Raw genomic sequence first — 16,826 nt, 5'->3', positions numbered from 1 at the left:
ACCTCTGGAATTCAGCTCTTTTGTCCATGTTTGGACCAAGGCTGTAATGAAGTCTGGAGCCGAGTGGTCCTGGCGGAACCCAAACTGAGCATCGGTGAGCAGGTTATTGGTGAGTAAGTGCTGCTTGATAGCACTGTCGACGACACCTTCCATCACTTTGCTGATGATTGAGAGTAGACTGATGGGGCAGTAATTGGCCGGATTGGATTTGTCCTGCTTTTTGTGAACAGGACATACCTGGGCAATTTTCCGCATTGTCAGGTAGATGCCAGTATTGTAGCTGCACTGGAACAGCTTGGCTAGAGGCGCAGCTAGTTCTGGAGCACAAGACTTCAGCACTACAGCTGGGATGTTGTCGGGGCCCATAGCCTTTGCTGTATCCAGTGCACTCAGCTGTTTCTTGATATCACGTGGAGTGATTCGAATTGGCTGAAGACTGGCTTCTGTGATGGTGGGGATATCGGGAGGAGGCTGAGATGGATTATCTACTCGGCACTTCTGGCTGAAGATTGTTGCAAACGCTTCAGCCTTGTCTTTTGCACTCACGTGCTGGACTCCGCCATCATTGAGGATGGGGATGTTTACAGAGCCTCCTCCTCCCGTTAGTTGTTTAATTGTCCACCACCATTCACGACTGGATATGGCAGGACTGCAGAGCTTTGATCTGATCCGTTGGTTGTGGAATCGCTTAGCTCTGTCCATAGCATGTTGCTTCCGCTGTTTAGCATGCATGTAGTCCTGAGTTGTAGCTTCACCAGGTTGGCATCTCATTTTTAGGTGCGCCTGGTGCTGCTCCTGGCATGCTCTTCTACACTCCTCATTGAACCAGGGTTGATCCCCTGGCTTGTTGGTAATGGTAGAGTGAGGAATATGCCGGGCTATGGGGTTACAGATTGTGCTGGAATACAATTCTGCTGCTGCTGATGGCCCACAGCGCCTCATGGATGCCTAGTTTTGAGCTGCTAGATCTGTTCTGAATCTATCCCATTTAGTACGGTGATAGTGCCACACAACACGTTGAATGGTGTCCTCAGTGCGAAGACGGGACTTCATCTCCACGAGGACTGTGCAGTGGTCACTCCTACCAATACTGTCATGGACAGATACATTTGCGACAGTAGATTGGTGAGGACGAGGTCAAGTAAGTTTTTCCCTCGTGTTGGTTCGCTCACCACCTGCCGCAGGCCCAGTCTGGCAGCTATATCTTCAGGGCTCGACCAGCAGTGGTGCTACCGAGCCACTCTTGGTGATGGACATTGAAGTCCCCCACCAAGAGTACATTCTGTTCCTTTGCTACTCTCAGTTCTCCCTCCAAGTGGTGTTCAACATGGAGGAGGACTGATTCATCAGCTGAGGGAGGACAGTAGGTGGTAATCAGCAGGAGGTTTCCTTGCCCATGTTTGACCTGATGTCATGAGATTTCATGGGGTCCAGAGTCAATGTTGAGGATTCCCAGGGCCACTCCCTCCTGACTGTATATCACTGTACCGCCACCTCTGGTGGGTCTGTCCTGCCAGACTTAGCCAGGGATGGTGATGGAAGAGTCTGGGACGTTGGCTGAAAGATATGATTCTGTGAGTATGGCTATGTCAGTCTGTTGCTTGACCAGTCTGTGGGACACCTCTCCCAATTTTACAACTGAGTGGCTTGCTCGGCCATTTCAGAGGGGAATTAAGAATCAACCACATTGCTGTGGGTCTGGAGTCACATATCGCCAGACCGGGTAAGGACAGCAGGTTTCCTTCCCTGAAGAACATTAGTGAACCAGATGGGAATCTGGTAGTCTCATGGCCACCATTACTGATACTAGTTTTTTTTATTCCAGATTTTATTTAATTAATTGAATTTAAATTCCCAGCTGCCGTGGTGGTGATTTGAACTCAGGACGCTGGATTATTGGTCCCGGCCGTCTAGATTACTCGACTAGTAACATAACCACTATGCTACTGTACTGTACACAGTACTCCAGGTGTGGTCTCACCAGCACCCTGTACAGTTGTAGCATGACTTCCCTGCTTTTATACTCCATCCCCCTAGAAATAAAGGCCAATATTCTGTTTGCCTTCTGGATTACCTGCTGCACCTGTATGTTGACTTTTTGTGTTTCATGTACGAGGGCACCCAGATCCCTCTGCTCCGCAGCATTTTGTAGTATTTCTCCATTCAAATAATATTTTGCTTTTTTATTTTTCCTCCCAAAGTGGATGACTTCACATTTTCCCACATTATATTCCATCTGCCAAATTGTTGCCCATTCGCTTAACCTGTTAATATCCCTTTGCAGACACTTTGTGTCCTCATCGCAACTTGCTTTTCCACCTATCTTTGTATCATCAGCAAATTTGGCCACAAGACACTCTGTTCCTTCATCCAAGTCATTGATATATATTGTAAATAGTTGAGGCCCCAGCACTGATCCCTGCGGCACCCCACTAGTTACAGATTGCCATTTTGAAAATGACCCTTTTATCCCGACTCTTTGTTTTCTGTTAGTTAGTCAATCCTCTATCCATGCCAGTATATTACCCCCAACACCATGAGCTCTTATCTTGTGCAGTAATCTTTTATGTGGCACCTTATCGAATGCCTTTTGGAAATCCAAATATACTGCATCCATTGGTTCCCCTTCATCCACCCTGCCTGTTACTTCCTCAAGGAACTCTAATAAATTTGTCAGACACGATTTCCCCTTCATAAAACCATGTTGACTCTCCTTGATTGCATTATGAGTCTCCAAATGTCCTGCTACTACTTCCTTAATAATAGATTCTAGCATTTTCCCAATGACAGATGTTAGGCTAACTGGTCTATAGTTACCTGCTTCCTGTCTCACTCCCTTCTTGAATAGGGGTGTTACATTTGCGGTTTTCCAATCCGCTGGGACCTTTCCAGAATCTAGTGAATTCTGGAAGATTACAACCAATGCATCCACTATCTCTAGCCACTTCCTTTAAGACCCTCGGATGCAAGCCATCAGGTCCAGGGGACTTGTCAGCCTTTAGACCCATTAGTTTACCTAGTACTTTTTCTCTAGTGATAGTGATTGTTTTTAGTTCTCCTGTCAGCCTATCTGGTGCATCGAAGAATGAGATTTGCCAATTTACAAGCTGATTACACCGAGTCCTCGCTCCCCAGTAACCAGGCTTTCACACAGATTGTTCGGAGACATCAAGCCAAGTTCAGAGAGAAGCCTGTATCTGATCCCAGAATTCAAGCTCAGAGAGGAGCCTGTATCTGATCCCAGAATTCAAGCTCAGAGAGAAGCCTGTATCTGATCCCAGAATTCAAGCTCAGTCAGGAGCCTGTATCTGATCCCAGAATTCAAGCTCAGAGAGAAGCCTGTATCTGATCCCAGAATTCAAGCTTAGTCAGGAGCCTGTATCTGATCCCAGAATTCAAGCTCAGTCAGGAGCCTGTATCTGATCCCAGAATTCAAGTTCAGAGAGAAGCCTGTATCTGATCCCAGAATTCAAGCTTAGTCAGGAGCCTGTATCTGATCCCAGAATTCAAGCTCAGTCAGGAGCCTGTATCTGATCCCAGAATTCAAGCTTAGTCAGGAGCCTGTATCTGATCCCAGAATTCAAGTTCAGAGAGAAGCCTGTATCTGATCCCAGAATTCAAGCTCAGTCAGGAGCCTGTATCTGATCCCAGAATTCAAGCTCAGTCAGGAGCCTGTATCTGATCCCAGAATTCAAGTTCAGAGAGAAGCCTGTATCTGATCCCAGAATTCAAGCTCAGTCAGGAGCCTGTATCTGATCCCAGAATTCAAGCTCAGTCAGGAGCCTGTATCTGATCCCAGAATTCAAGCTCAGAGAGAAGCCTGTATCTGATCCCAGAATTCAAGCTCAGTCAGGAGCCTGTATCTGATCCCAGAATTCAAGCTCAGTCAGGAGCCTGTATCTGATCCCAGAATTCAAGCTTAGTCAGGAGCCTGTATCTGATCCCAGAATTCAAGCTCAGAGAGAAGCCTGTATCTGATCCCAGAATTCAAGCTCAGTCAGGAGCCTGTATCTGATCCCAGAATTCAGGGTTAGAGAGCAGCCTCTCACTGACCACATCACTTGCTTTCCACACACGATAGCGGAGAGGCATGGATCTCCTACCTCCCTCGCGAACGGGATCCCGGCCCAGGCCCAGGTCCTGGTGTGAGTCGACTCCTGAGTGAGCAGGGTCCAGGCCCAGGTACCTGGTGTGAGGCAGCCTTACCTGGGAATAATTTGGGGTCTGCGTATGATGTTGTTCCCATCTCTCATGGATCTCAGGTTCAGCTTTGTCCACAGTTTGTCTCGTGCGGCCTCTCTGTTCAGCAGACCTGCGGGTAAAGTGACAGAGGGTCATCGATTTTTGTTAGGCAAGGGTATTAAGGGTCACAGAACCAAGCGGGTAGATAGAGTTAGAATACGGATCAGCCGTGATCTAATTGAAGGCTCGAGGGGCTGAATGGCCTCCTGCTGTTCCTGTGAGAGAGCAGAGCTGCTTGAGAAAGGCTGGACTCTTAAAAGAGTCGGGCTAGCAGCTTAGAAACAAAACAAGGCCTGCTTTGTGTTCAAGGATTCAGGCGGAATTCTTCCCGTTTGACTGCTTCTAGCCCCACCCCCCCCTCCTTCTGACGCAGGCCAGGCCCCCAGTCCCAAACCCAGCCCCTCCGGCCAACCACAACTGCGTGGTCATTCCCCGAGCCCCAGCAAAGACGTAGGTGAGCTATTCAACCACAGAGGGCAACACGGTTGCCCTCTCTGCACCCGTTGCCCGCCGACCCACAGCACGGGTGGGTAGGTGGACACCGGATAGCGTTCAGGACTCCTCCTGCCCCCACTCCGGTGTGGCAGCGTCAGGCTGCCCAGTGTAGCTTTAACACCACTCCAACCTGCCCTTGGTGTTGTGTTTGAAGTCGAGCCGTTGGCAGCTGGGAGTCTCGGTGGGACAGGCCTCAGCGTCGGGGTTGCCAACTCTGAGCTGGCGTATTCCTGGAGGTTTCATCACATGACCTCCCGCCTCCAACCGCCCCGCCCCCACACACTCCCGCCATTGGTCGCCCGACACGTCCATCCTCGCTGTGCCCCGCCTTCCCCACACCGATTGGATTGGAAAGCGAACAGACTCTGTTACCTGATTGGATGATTCTTAACTGTCAGTCAAACGGCCTTTCTCCCCCCAACTCCAATATTTTTATAATTAATAAACAAAAAATGTTCAAAGAAAATGAAAAAAAATCACACACAATTATTATTTTTTTAAAGCCCCGATGATTTTTCTCCCGGGTTTTTTTGCTCCCAGCAGTGTCTTGGAGATTAGTCTTTAATTCCTGGAGACTCCAGGGCAACCCTGGAGGGTTGACAACATTAGCCTGGGGTCAGGGCCAACCAAATAAACAGACAAATAAAGAGACATTCAGTTAGAGATTCAGATCGAGAAATGGTTAACAAATCCACTCTACACATTATTCTTACACTATAATCGCATTTTAGATCATTTCTGCAGTTAAAAATCGCCTGAAAGGCTGCAAATAGGCAGAAATTGTACAGTGGTGGTGTGCAGCCTGCTTCTAGGCCTGGTCACGAATGTTTACATATAGATTCCCTCGATCACAACAACTGGAGACTCAGTTCTCCTTTATAGGCCTTGCCAACATCAATGCTTTCTGGGCAGCTTAGGGATCCTGATATTGAGCAGGCCTGGAATATCTTGCTAGGGACTGGTAGCGAGAGTGGGTAGTGGCTTCTGGAATGCAGATGCCTACTTGCGACTGCAGTTTAGAAACGGTATAAAGGGGATTGGATCATAGCCACAGGTTGGGGAGATGGTCTGTAATGTGAGTATCTCGCACGACCGCACCTTATGTGATCTCGGTGTGGCCATGAGTAAATGTAACATCTAATCTTTTAGTGTTTGATTGCGCGTTGAACTCCTCTCCTTGTCAAAGATGCAAAGGGCTGCTGCCCTTGTCTGTAAGGTTATAAAATTCACATTTCGATCGATAGCGTGTTTCAGACTGGGCTGGGTCTCACTGCAATAATCCTCCGCCAGTACCACCTGTTAACCTCGCCCATCCTGCAATAAATCCTCCAGGGTTTCAAAATGGCCACTCATAGAATCGTAGAATCGTACAGAATGAGGCCATCCAACCCATCGTACCTGTGTCAGCCCTTTGAAAGATCTATCCAATTAGTCCCACTGTCCTGCTCTTTCCCCGGAGCCCTGTGAATTTTTCCTTTTCAAGTATTTATCCAATTCCCTTTTGAAAGTTATTATTGAATCTGCTTCCACCGCCCTTTCAGGCAGTGCATTCCAGATCATCACAACTTACTGCGTATAAAAATTTCTCCTCGTCTCCTCTCTGGTTCTTTTGCCAATTACCTTAAATCTGTGTCCTTTGGTTACCGACCCTCCTGCCACTGAAAACAGTTTCTCCCCATTTTTTGAGATCAAAACCCTTCATGATTTTGAACACTTCTATCAAATCTCCCCTTGACCTTCTCCGCTCTAAGGAGAACAACCCCAGCTTCTCCAGTCTCTCCACACAACTGAAGTTCTTCGTGCAAATTAATTTCAAACAACAGCTCTGCCTGATGGACCTTGGGGGAAAACAGACCAGGCGATGTATGGGGGCACCACACAGACCAGAGGTCCCAGGCCCCATCACTGGGCTGGGCCTAGTCTGGTAACCTAAGCCCAAACAGCAATTGGGAAACTATAACTGCCTTAACTCGTCCCTGGGCTAGGTACGGAGGAGGAAAAAAATCAACCAGGGTCCCTGCTTCTAATCGCTGTTCAGTGAACACTGCTGGAGAGTGAGTGCATTTACGGTGGATGAGAAATGTAACAGTCTTAGTCAGGATATACTCAATAGTCAAAATAGCCAGCTGGATAGAGCTCCAGAGGCTGCTGATGCCATGGAACTGTACCCCAGTGAGAGTCAGTACCTCCAGGAGAGGAGGGGAGTGGGGCCATGGAACTGTACCCCAGTGAGAGTCAGTACCTTCAGGAGAGGAGGGGAGTGGGGCCATGGAACTGTACCCCAGTGAGGGTCAGTACCTTCAGGAGAGGAGGGGAGTGGGGCCCATGGAACTGTACCCCAGTGAGAGTCAGTACCTTCAGGGGAGGAGGGGAGTGGGGCCATGGAACTGTACCCCGGTGAGAGTCAGTACCTTCAGGAGAGGAGGGCAGTGGGGTCCACGGAACTGCATCCCAGTGCGTTACATTGTCTTATCAAACACTCCCAGGGCAGGTACAGCACGGGTTAGATACAGAGTAAAGCTCCCTCTACACTGTCCCATCAAACACTCCCAGAGCAGGTACAGCACGGGTTAGATACAGAGTAAAGCTCACTCGACACTGTCCCATCAAACACTCCCAGGGCAGGTACAGCACGGGTTAGATACAGAGTAAAGCTCCCTCTACACTGTCCCAAACACGCCCAGGGCAGGTACAGCATGGGTTAGATACAGAGTAAACCTCACTCTACACTGTCCCATCAAACACTCCCAGGGCAGGTACAGCACAGTTTAGATACAGAGTAAAGCTCCCTCCACACTGTCCCATCAAACACCCCCAGGGCAGGTACAGCACGGGTTAGATACAGAGTAAAGCTCCCTCGACACTGTCCCATCAAACACTCCCAGGGCAGGTACAGGGTTAGATACAGAGTAAAGCTCCCACTACACTGTCCCATCAAACACTCCCAGGGCAGGTACAGCACAGGTTAGATACAGAGTAAAGCTCCCTCTACACTGTCCCATCAAACACTCCCAGGGCAGGTACAGCACGGGTTAGATACAGAGTAAAGCTCACTCTACACTGTCCCATCAAACACTCCCAGGGCAGGTACAGCACGGGTTAGATACAGAGTAAAGCTCCCTCTACACTGTCCCAAACACTCCCAGGGCAGGTATAGCACGGGTTAGATACAGAGTAAAGCTCCCTCGACACTGTCCTATCAAACACTCCCAGGGCAGGTACAGCACGGGTTAGATACAGAGTAAAGCTCACTCTAAACTGTCCCATCAAACACTCCATGGACAGGTACAGCACAGGTTAGATACAGAGTAAAGCTCCCTCTACACTGTCCCATCAAACACTCCAAGGACAGGTACAGCACGGGTTAGATACAGAGTAAAGCTCCCTCTACACTGTCCCATCAAACACTCCCAGGGCAGGTATAGCACGGGTTAGATACAGAGTAAAGCTCCCTCTACACTGTCCCATCAAACACTCCCAGGACAGGTACAGCACGGGTTAGATACAGAGTAAAGCTCCCTCTACACTGTCCCATCAAATACTCCCAGGGCAGGTACAGCACGGTTCAGATACAGAGTAAAGCTCCCTCTACACTGTCCCAAACACTCCCAGGGCAGGTACAGCACGGGTTAGATACAGAGTAAAGCTCCCTCTACACTGTCCCATCAAACATTCGCAGGGCAGGTACAGCACGGGTTAGATACAGAGTAAAGTTACCTCTACACTGTCCCATCAAACACTCCCAGGGCAGGCACAGCACGGGTTAGATACAGAGTAAAGCTGCCTCTACACTGTCCCAAACACTCCCAGGGCAGGTACAGCACGGGTTAGATACAGAGTAAAGCTCACTCTACACTGTCACATCAAACACTCCCAGGGCAGGTACAGCACAGTTTAGATACAGAGTAAAGATCCCTCTACACTGTCCCAAACACTCCCAGGGCAGGTACAGCAAGGGTTAGATACAGAGTAAAGCTCCCTCTACACTGTCCCATCAAACACTCCCAGGGCAGGTACAGCACGGTTTAGATACAGAGTAAAGCTCCCTCTACACTGTCCCATCAAACACTCCCAGGGCAGGTACAGCAAGGGTTAGATACAGAGTAAAGCTCCCTCTACACTGTCCCATCAAACACTCCCAGGGCAGGTACAGCACGGGTTAGATACAGAGTAAAGCTCCCTCTACACTGTCCCATCAAACACTCCCAGGGCAGGTACAGCACGGGTTAGATACAGAGTAAAGCTCCCTCTACACTGTCCCATCAAACACTCCCAGGGCAGGTACAGCACGGGTTAGATACAGAGTAAAGCTCCCTCTACACTGTCCCATCAAACACTCCCAGGGCAGGTGCAGCATGGGTTAGATACAGAGTAAAGCTCCCTCCACACTGTCCCGTCAAACACTCCCAGGGCAGGTGCAGCACGGGTTAGATACAGAGTAAAGCTCCCTCTACACTGTCCCATCAAACACTCCCAGGGCAGGTACAGCACGGGTTAGATACAGAGTAAAGCTCCCTCTACACTGTCCCAAACACTCCCAGGGCAGGTAGAGCACGGGTTAGATACAGAGTAAAGCTCCCTCTACACTGTCCCATCAAACACTCCCAGGGCAGGTACAGCACGGGTTAGATACAGAGTACAGCTCACTCTACACTGTCCCATCAAACACTCCCAGGGCAGGTACAGCACGGGTTAGATACAGAGTAAAGCTCCCTCTACACTGTCCCATCAAACACTCCCAGGACAGGTACAGCACAGGTTAGATACAGAGTAAAGCTCCCTCTACACTGTCCCATCAAACACTTCGAAGGCAGGTACAGCACGGGTTAGATACAGAGTAAAGCTCCCTCTACACTGTCCCATCAAACACTCCCAGGGCAGGTATAGCACGGGTTAGATACAGAGTAAAGCTCCCTCTACACTGTCCCATCAAACACTCCCAGGACAGGTACAGCACGGGTTAGATACAGAGTAAAGCTCCCTCTAAACTGTCCCGTCAAACACTCCCAGGGCAGGTACAGCACGGGTTAGATACAGAGTAAAGCTCCCTCTAAACTGTCCCATCAAACACTCCCAGGACAGGTACAGCACAGGTTAGATACAGAGTAAAGCTCCCTCTACACTGTCCCATCAAACACTCCAGGGACAGGTACAGCACGGGTTAGATACAGAGTAAAGCTCCCTCTACACTGTCCCATCAAACACTCCCAGGGCAGGTATAGCACGGGTTAGATACAGAGTAAAGCTCCCTCTACACTGTCCCATCAAACACTCCCAGGACAGGTACAGCACGGGTTAGATACAGAGTAAAGCTCCCTCTACACTGTCCCATCAAATACTCCCAGGGCAGGTACAGCACGGTTCAGATACAGAGTAAAGCTCCCTCTACACTGTCCCAAACACTCCCAGGGCAGGTACAGCACGGGTTAGATACAGAGTAAAGCTCCCTCTACACTGTCCCATCAAACATTCGCAGGGCAGGTACAGCACGGGTTAGATACAGAGTAAAGTTACCTCTACACTGTCCCATCAAACACTCCCAGGGCAGGCACAGCACGGGTTAGATACAGAGTAAAGCTGCCTCTGCACTGTCCCAAACACTCCCAGGGCAGGTACAGCACGGGTTAGATACAGAGTAAAGCTCACTCTACACTGTCACATCAAACACTCCCAGGGCAGGTACAGCACAGTTTAGATACAGAGTAAAGATCCCTCTACACTGTCCCAAACACTCCCAGGGCAGGTACAGCAAGGGTTAGATACAGAGTAAAGCTCACTCTACACTGTCCCATCAAACACTCCCAGGGCAGGTACAGCACGGTTTAGATACAGAGTAAAGCTCCCTCTACACTGTCCCATCAAACACTCCCAGGGCAGGTACAGCAAGGGTTAGATACAGAGTAAAGCTCCCTCTACACTGTCCCATCAAACACTCCCAGGGCAGGTACAGCACGGGTTAGATACAGAGTAAAGCTCCCTCTACACTGTCCCATCAAACACTCCCAGGGCAGGTACAGCACGGGTTAGATACAGAGTAAAGCTCCCTCTACACTGTCCCATCAAACACTCCCAGGGCAGGTACAGCAGGGGTTAGATACAAAGTAAAGCTCCCTCTACACTGTCCCATCAAACACTCCCAGGGCAGGTACAGCACGGGTTAGATACAGAGTAAAGCTCCCTCTACACTGTCCCATCAAACACTCCCAGGGCAGGTGCAGCATGGGTTAGATACAGAGAAAAGCTCCCTCTACACTGTCCCGTCAAACACTCCCAGGGCAGGTGCAGCACGGGTTAGATACAGAGTAAAGCTCCCTCTACACTGTCCCATCAAACACTCGCAGGGCAGGTACAGCACGGGTTAGATACAGAGTAAAGCTCCCTCTACACTGTCCCATCAAACACTCCCAGGGCAGGTACAGGGTTAGATACAGAGTAAAGCTCCCGCTACACTGTCCCATCAAACACTCCCAGGGCAGGTACAGGGTTAGATACAGAGTAAAGCTCCCTCTACACTGTCCCATCAAACACTCCCAGGGCAGGTACAGGGTTAGATACAGAGTAAAGCTCCCTCTACACTGTCCCATCAAACACTCCCAGGGCAGGTACAGCACGGGTTAGATACAGAGTAAAGCTCCCTCTACACTGTCCCATCAAACACTCCCAGGGCAGGTACAGGGTTAGATACAGAGTAAAGCTCCCTCTACACTGTCCCATCAAACACTCCCAGGGCAGGTACAGCACGGGTTAGATACAGAGTAAAGCTCACTCTACACTGTCCCATCAAACACTCCCAGGGCAGGTACAGGGTTAGATACAGAGTAAAGCTCCCTCTACACTGTCCCATCAAACACTCCCAGGGCAGGTACAGGACGGGTTAGATGCAGAGTAAAGCTCCCTCTACACTGTCCCATCAAACACTCCCAGGGCAGGTACAGCACGGGTTAGATACAGAGTAAAGCTCCCTCTACACTGTCCCATCAAACATTCGCAGGGCAGGTACAGCACGGGTTAGATACAGAGTAAAGTTACCTCTACACTGTCCCATCAAACACTCCCAGGGCAGGCACAGCACGGGTTAGATACAGAGTAAAGCTGCCTCTGCACTGTCCCAAACACTCCCAGGGCAGGTACAGCACGGGTTAGATACAGAGTAAAGCTCACTCTACACTGTCCCATCAAACACTCCCAGGGCAGGTACAGCACGGGTTAGATACAGAGTAAAGCTCCCTCTACACTGTCCCATCAAACCTCCCAGGGCAGGTACAGCAAGGGTTAGATACAGAGTAAAGCTCACTCTAAACTGTCCCATCAAACACTCCCAGGGCAGGTACAGCACGGTTTAGATACAGAGTAAAGCTCCCTCGACACTGTCCCATCAAACACTCTCAGGGCAGGTACAGCACGGTTTAGATACAGAGTAAAGCTCACTCTACACTGTCCCATCAAACACTCCCAGGGCAGGTACAGCACGGTTTAGATACAGAGTAAAGCTCCCTCTACACTGTCCCATCAAACACTCCGAGGGCAGGTACAGCAAGGGTTAGATACAGAGTAAAGCTCCCTCTCCACTGTCCCATCAAACACTCCCGGGGCAGGTACAGCACGGGTTAGATACAGAGGAAAGCTCCCTCTACACTGTCCCATCAAACACTCCCAGGGCAGGTACAGGGTTAGATACAGAGTAAAGCTCCCTCTACACTGTCCCATCAAACACTCCCAGGGCAGGTACAGCACGGGTTAGATACAGAGTAAAGCTCCCTCTACACTGTCACATCAAACACTCCCAGGGCAGGTACAGCACGGGTTAGATACAGAGTAAAGCTCCCTCTACACTGTTGGCGGAGATGGCTCACCAGGGGAAGGTGGCAGTGGCCAGGTTCATGGCACCGTGGCTGGCTCTGCTGCACAGGAGGGCAGGAAAAAGAGTGGCAGAGCTATAGTGATAGGGGACTCGATTGTAAGGGGAATAGACAGGCGTTTCTGCGGACGCAACCGAGACTCCAGGATGGTATGTTGCCTCCCTGGTGCAAGGGTCAAGGATGTCTCGGAGCGGCTGCAGGACATTCTGGAGGGGGAGGGTGAACAGCCAGTTGTCGTGGTGCATATAGGCACCAACGATATAGGTAAAAAACAGGATGAGGTCCTACAAGCTGAATTTAGGGAGTTAGGAGTTAAACTAAAGAGTAGGACCTCAAAGGTAGTAATCTCAGGATTGCTACCAGTGCCACGGGTTAGTCAGAGTAGGAATGACAGGATAGCTAAGATGAATACGTGGCTTGAGAGATGGTGCAAGCTGGAGGGATTCAAATTCCTGGGCCATTGGAACCGGTTCTGGGGGAGGTGGGACCAGTACAAATTGGACGGTCTGCATCTGGGCAGGACTGGAACCAATGTCCTAGGGGGAGTGTTTGCCAGTGCTGTTGGGGAGGGTTTAAACTAATGTGGCAGGGGGATGGGAACCGATGCAGGAAGTCAGTGGGAAATAAAGTGGTGACAGAAACAAAAGGCAGTAAGGGAGAGTGTACAGAACATGACCGGACAGATGGTCTGAGAAAGCAGGGCAAAGACCAAGGGAAGTCTAGATTAAACTGCATTTATTTCAATGCAAGAAGTCTGATGGGCAAGGCAGATGAACTCAGGGCATGGATGGGTACATGGGACTGGGATGTTATAGCTATTACTGAAACATGGCTAAGGGAGGGGCAGGACTGGCAGCTCAATGTTCCAGGGTACAGATGCTATAGGAAAGATAGAGCAGGAGGTAAGAGAGGAGGGGGAGTTGCGTTCTTGATTAGGGAGAACATCACGGCAGTAGTGAGAGGGGATATATCCGAGGGTTCGCCCACTGAGTCCATATGGGTAGAACTGAAAAATAAGAAGGGAGAGATCACTTTGATAGGATTGTACTACAGACCCCCAAATAGTCAACGGGAAATTGAGGAGCAAATATGTAAGGAGATTACAGACAGCTGCAAGAAAAATAGGGTGGTAATAGTAGGGGACTTTAACTTTCCCAACATTGACTGGGACAGCCATAGCATTAGGGGCTTGGATGGAGAGAAATTTGTTGAGTGTATTCAGGAGGAATTTCTCATTCAGTATGTGGATGGCCCGACTGGAGAGGGGGCAAAACTTGACCTCCTCTTGGGAAATAAGGAAGGGCAGGTGACAGAAGTGTTAGTGAGGGATCACTTTGGGACCAGTGATCATAATTCCATTAGTTTTAAGATAGCTATGGAGAAGGATAGGTCTGGCCCAAAAGTTAAAATTCTAAATTGGGGAAAGGCCAATTTTGATGGTATTAGACAGGAACTTTCAGAAGTTGATTGGGAGAGTCTGTTGGCAGGCAAAGGGACGTCTGGTAAGTGGGAGGCTTTCAAAAGTGTGTTAACCAGGGTTCAGGGTAAGCACATTCCTTATAAAGTGAAGGGCAAGGCTGGTAGAAGTAGGGAACCTTGGATGACTCGGGAGATTGAGGCACTAGTCAAAAATAAGAAGGAGGCATATGACATGCATAGGCAGCTGGGATCAAGTGGATCCCTTGAAGAGTATAGAGATTGCCGGAGTAGAGTTAAGAGAGAAATCAGGAGGGCAAAAAGGGGATATGAGATTGCTTTGGCAGATCAGGCAAAGGTGAATCCAAAGAGCTTCTACAAATACATAAAGGGCAAAAGGGTAACTAGGGAGAGAGTAGGGCCTCTTAAGGATCAACAAGGTCATCTATGTGCAGAACCACAAGAGATGGGTGAGATCCTGAATGAATATTTCACATCGGTATTTACGGTTGAGAAAGGCATGGATGTTAGGGAACTTGGGGAAATAAATAGTGATGTCTTGAGGAGTGTACATATTACAGAGAGGGAGGTGCTGGAAGTCTTAACGCGCATCAAGGTAGATAAATCTCCGGGACCTGATGAAATGTATCCCAGGACGTTATGGGAGGTTAGGGAGGAAATTGCGGGTCCCCTAGCAGAGATATTTGAATCATCCACCGCTACAGGTGAGGTGCCTGAAGATTGGAGGGTAGCAAATGTTGTGCCTTTGTTTAAGAAGGGCGGCAGGGAAAAGCCTGGGAACTACAGACCAGTGAGCCTGACATCTGTAGTGGGTAAGTTGTTAGAGGGTATTCTGAGGGACAGAATCTACAGGCATTTGGAGAGGCAGGGACTAATTAGGAACAGTCAGCATGGTTTTGTGAGAGGAAAATCATGTCTCACGAATTTGATTGAGTTTTTTGAAGGGGTAACCAAGAAGATAGATGAGGGCTGTGCAGTAGACGTGGTCTACATGGACTTCAGCAAAGCATTTGACAAGGTACCGCATGGTAGGTTGTTACATAAGGTTAAATCTCATGGGATCCAAGGTGAGGTCACCAATTGGATACAAAATTGGCTTGACGACAGAAGACAGAGGGTGGTTGTCGAGGGTTGTTTTTCAAACTGGATGCCTGTGTCCAGCGGTGTGCCTCAGGGATCGGTGCTGGGTCCGCTGTTATTTGTTATTTATATTAATGATTTGGATGAGAATTTAGGAGGCATGGTTAGTAAGTTTGCAGATGACACCAAGATTGGTGGCATTGTGGACAGTGAAGAAGGTTATCTAGGATTGCAACGGGATCTTGATCAATTGGGCCAGTGGGCCGATGAATGGCAGATGGAGTTTAATTTAGATAAATGTGAGGTGATGCATTTTGGTAGATCGAATCGGGCCAGGACCTACTCCGTTAATGGTAGGGCGTTGGGGAGAGTTATAGAACAAAGAGATCTAGGAGTACAGATTCATAGCTCCTTGAAAGTGGAGTCACAGGTGGATAGGGTGGTGAAGAAGGCATTCAGCATGCTTGGTTTCATTGGTCAGAACATTGAATGCAGGAGTTGGGATGTCTTGTTGAAGTTGTACAGGGCATTGGTGAGGCCACACTTGGAGTACTGTGTACAGTTCTGGTCACCCTATTATAGAAAGGATATTATTAAACTAGAAAGAGTGCAGAAAAGATTTACTAGGATGCTACCGGGACTTGATGGTTTGACTTACAGGGAGAGGTTAGACAGACTGGGACTTTATTCCCTGGAGAGTAGGAGATTAAGGGGTGATCTTATAGAAGTCTATAAAATAATGAGGGGCATAGATAAGGTCGATAGTCAAAATCTTTTCCCAAAGGTAGGGGAGTCTATAACGAGGGGGCACAGATTTAAGGTGAGAGGGGAGAGATACAAAAGGATCCGGAGGGGCAATTTTTTCACTCAAAGGGTGGTGAGTGTCTGGAACGAGCTGCCAGAGGCAGTAGTAGAGGCGGGTACAATTTTGTCTTTTAAAAAGCATTTGGACAGTTACATGGGGAAGATGGGTATCGAGGGATATGGGCCAAGTGCAGGCAATTGGGACTAGCTTAGTGGTATAAACTGGGCGACATGGACATGTTGGGCCGAAGGGCCTGTTTCCATGTTGTAACTTCTATGATTCTATGATTCTATGATTCGATACACTGTCCCATCAAACACTCCCAGGGCAGGTACAGCACAGGTTAGATACAGAGTAAAGCTCCCTCTACACTGTCCCATCAAACACTCTCAGGGCAGGTACAGCACGGGTTAGATACAGAGTAAAGCTCCCTCTACACTGTCCCATCAAACACTCCCAGGGCAGGTACAGCACGGGTTAGATACAGAGTAAAGCTCCCTCTACACTGTCCCATCAAACACTCCCAGGGCAGGTACAGCACGGGTTAGATACAGAGTAAAGCTCCCTCTACACTGTCCCATCAAACACTCCCAGGGCAGGTACAGCACGGGTTAGATACAGAGTAAAGCTCCCTCTACACTGTCCCATCAAACACTCCCAGGGCAGGTACAGCACGGGTTAGATACAGAGTAAAGCTCCCTCTACACTGTCCCATCAAACACTCCCAGGGCAGGTGCAGCATGGGTTAGATACAGAGTAAAGCTCCCTCCACACTGTCCCGTCAAACACTCCCAGGGCAGGTGCAGCACGGGTTAGATACAGAGTAAAGCTCCCTCTACACTGTCCCATCAAACACTCCCAGGGCAGGTACAGCACGGGTTAGATACAGAGTAAAGCTCCCTCTACAC

Source organism: Heptranchias perlo, chromosome 9, assembly GCF_035084215.1.
Source record: "Heptranchias perlo isolate sHepPer1 chromosome 9, sHepPer1.hap1, whole genome shotgun sequence".
NCBI lineage: Eukaryota > Metazoa > Chordata > Chondrichthyes > Hexanchiformes > Hexanchidae > Heptranchias > Heptranchias perlo.
This window is presented reverse-complemented; position numbering follows the sequence as displayed.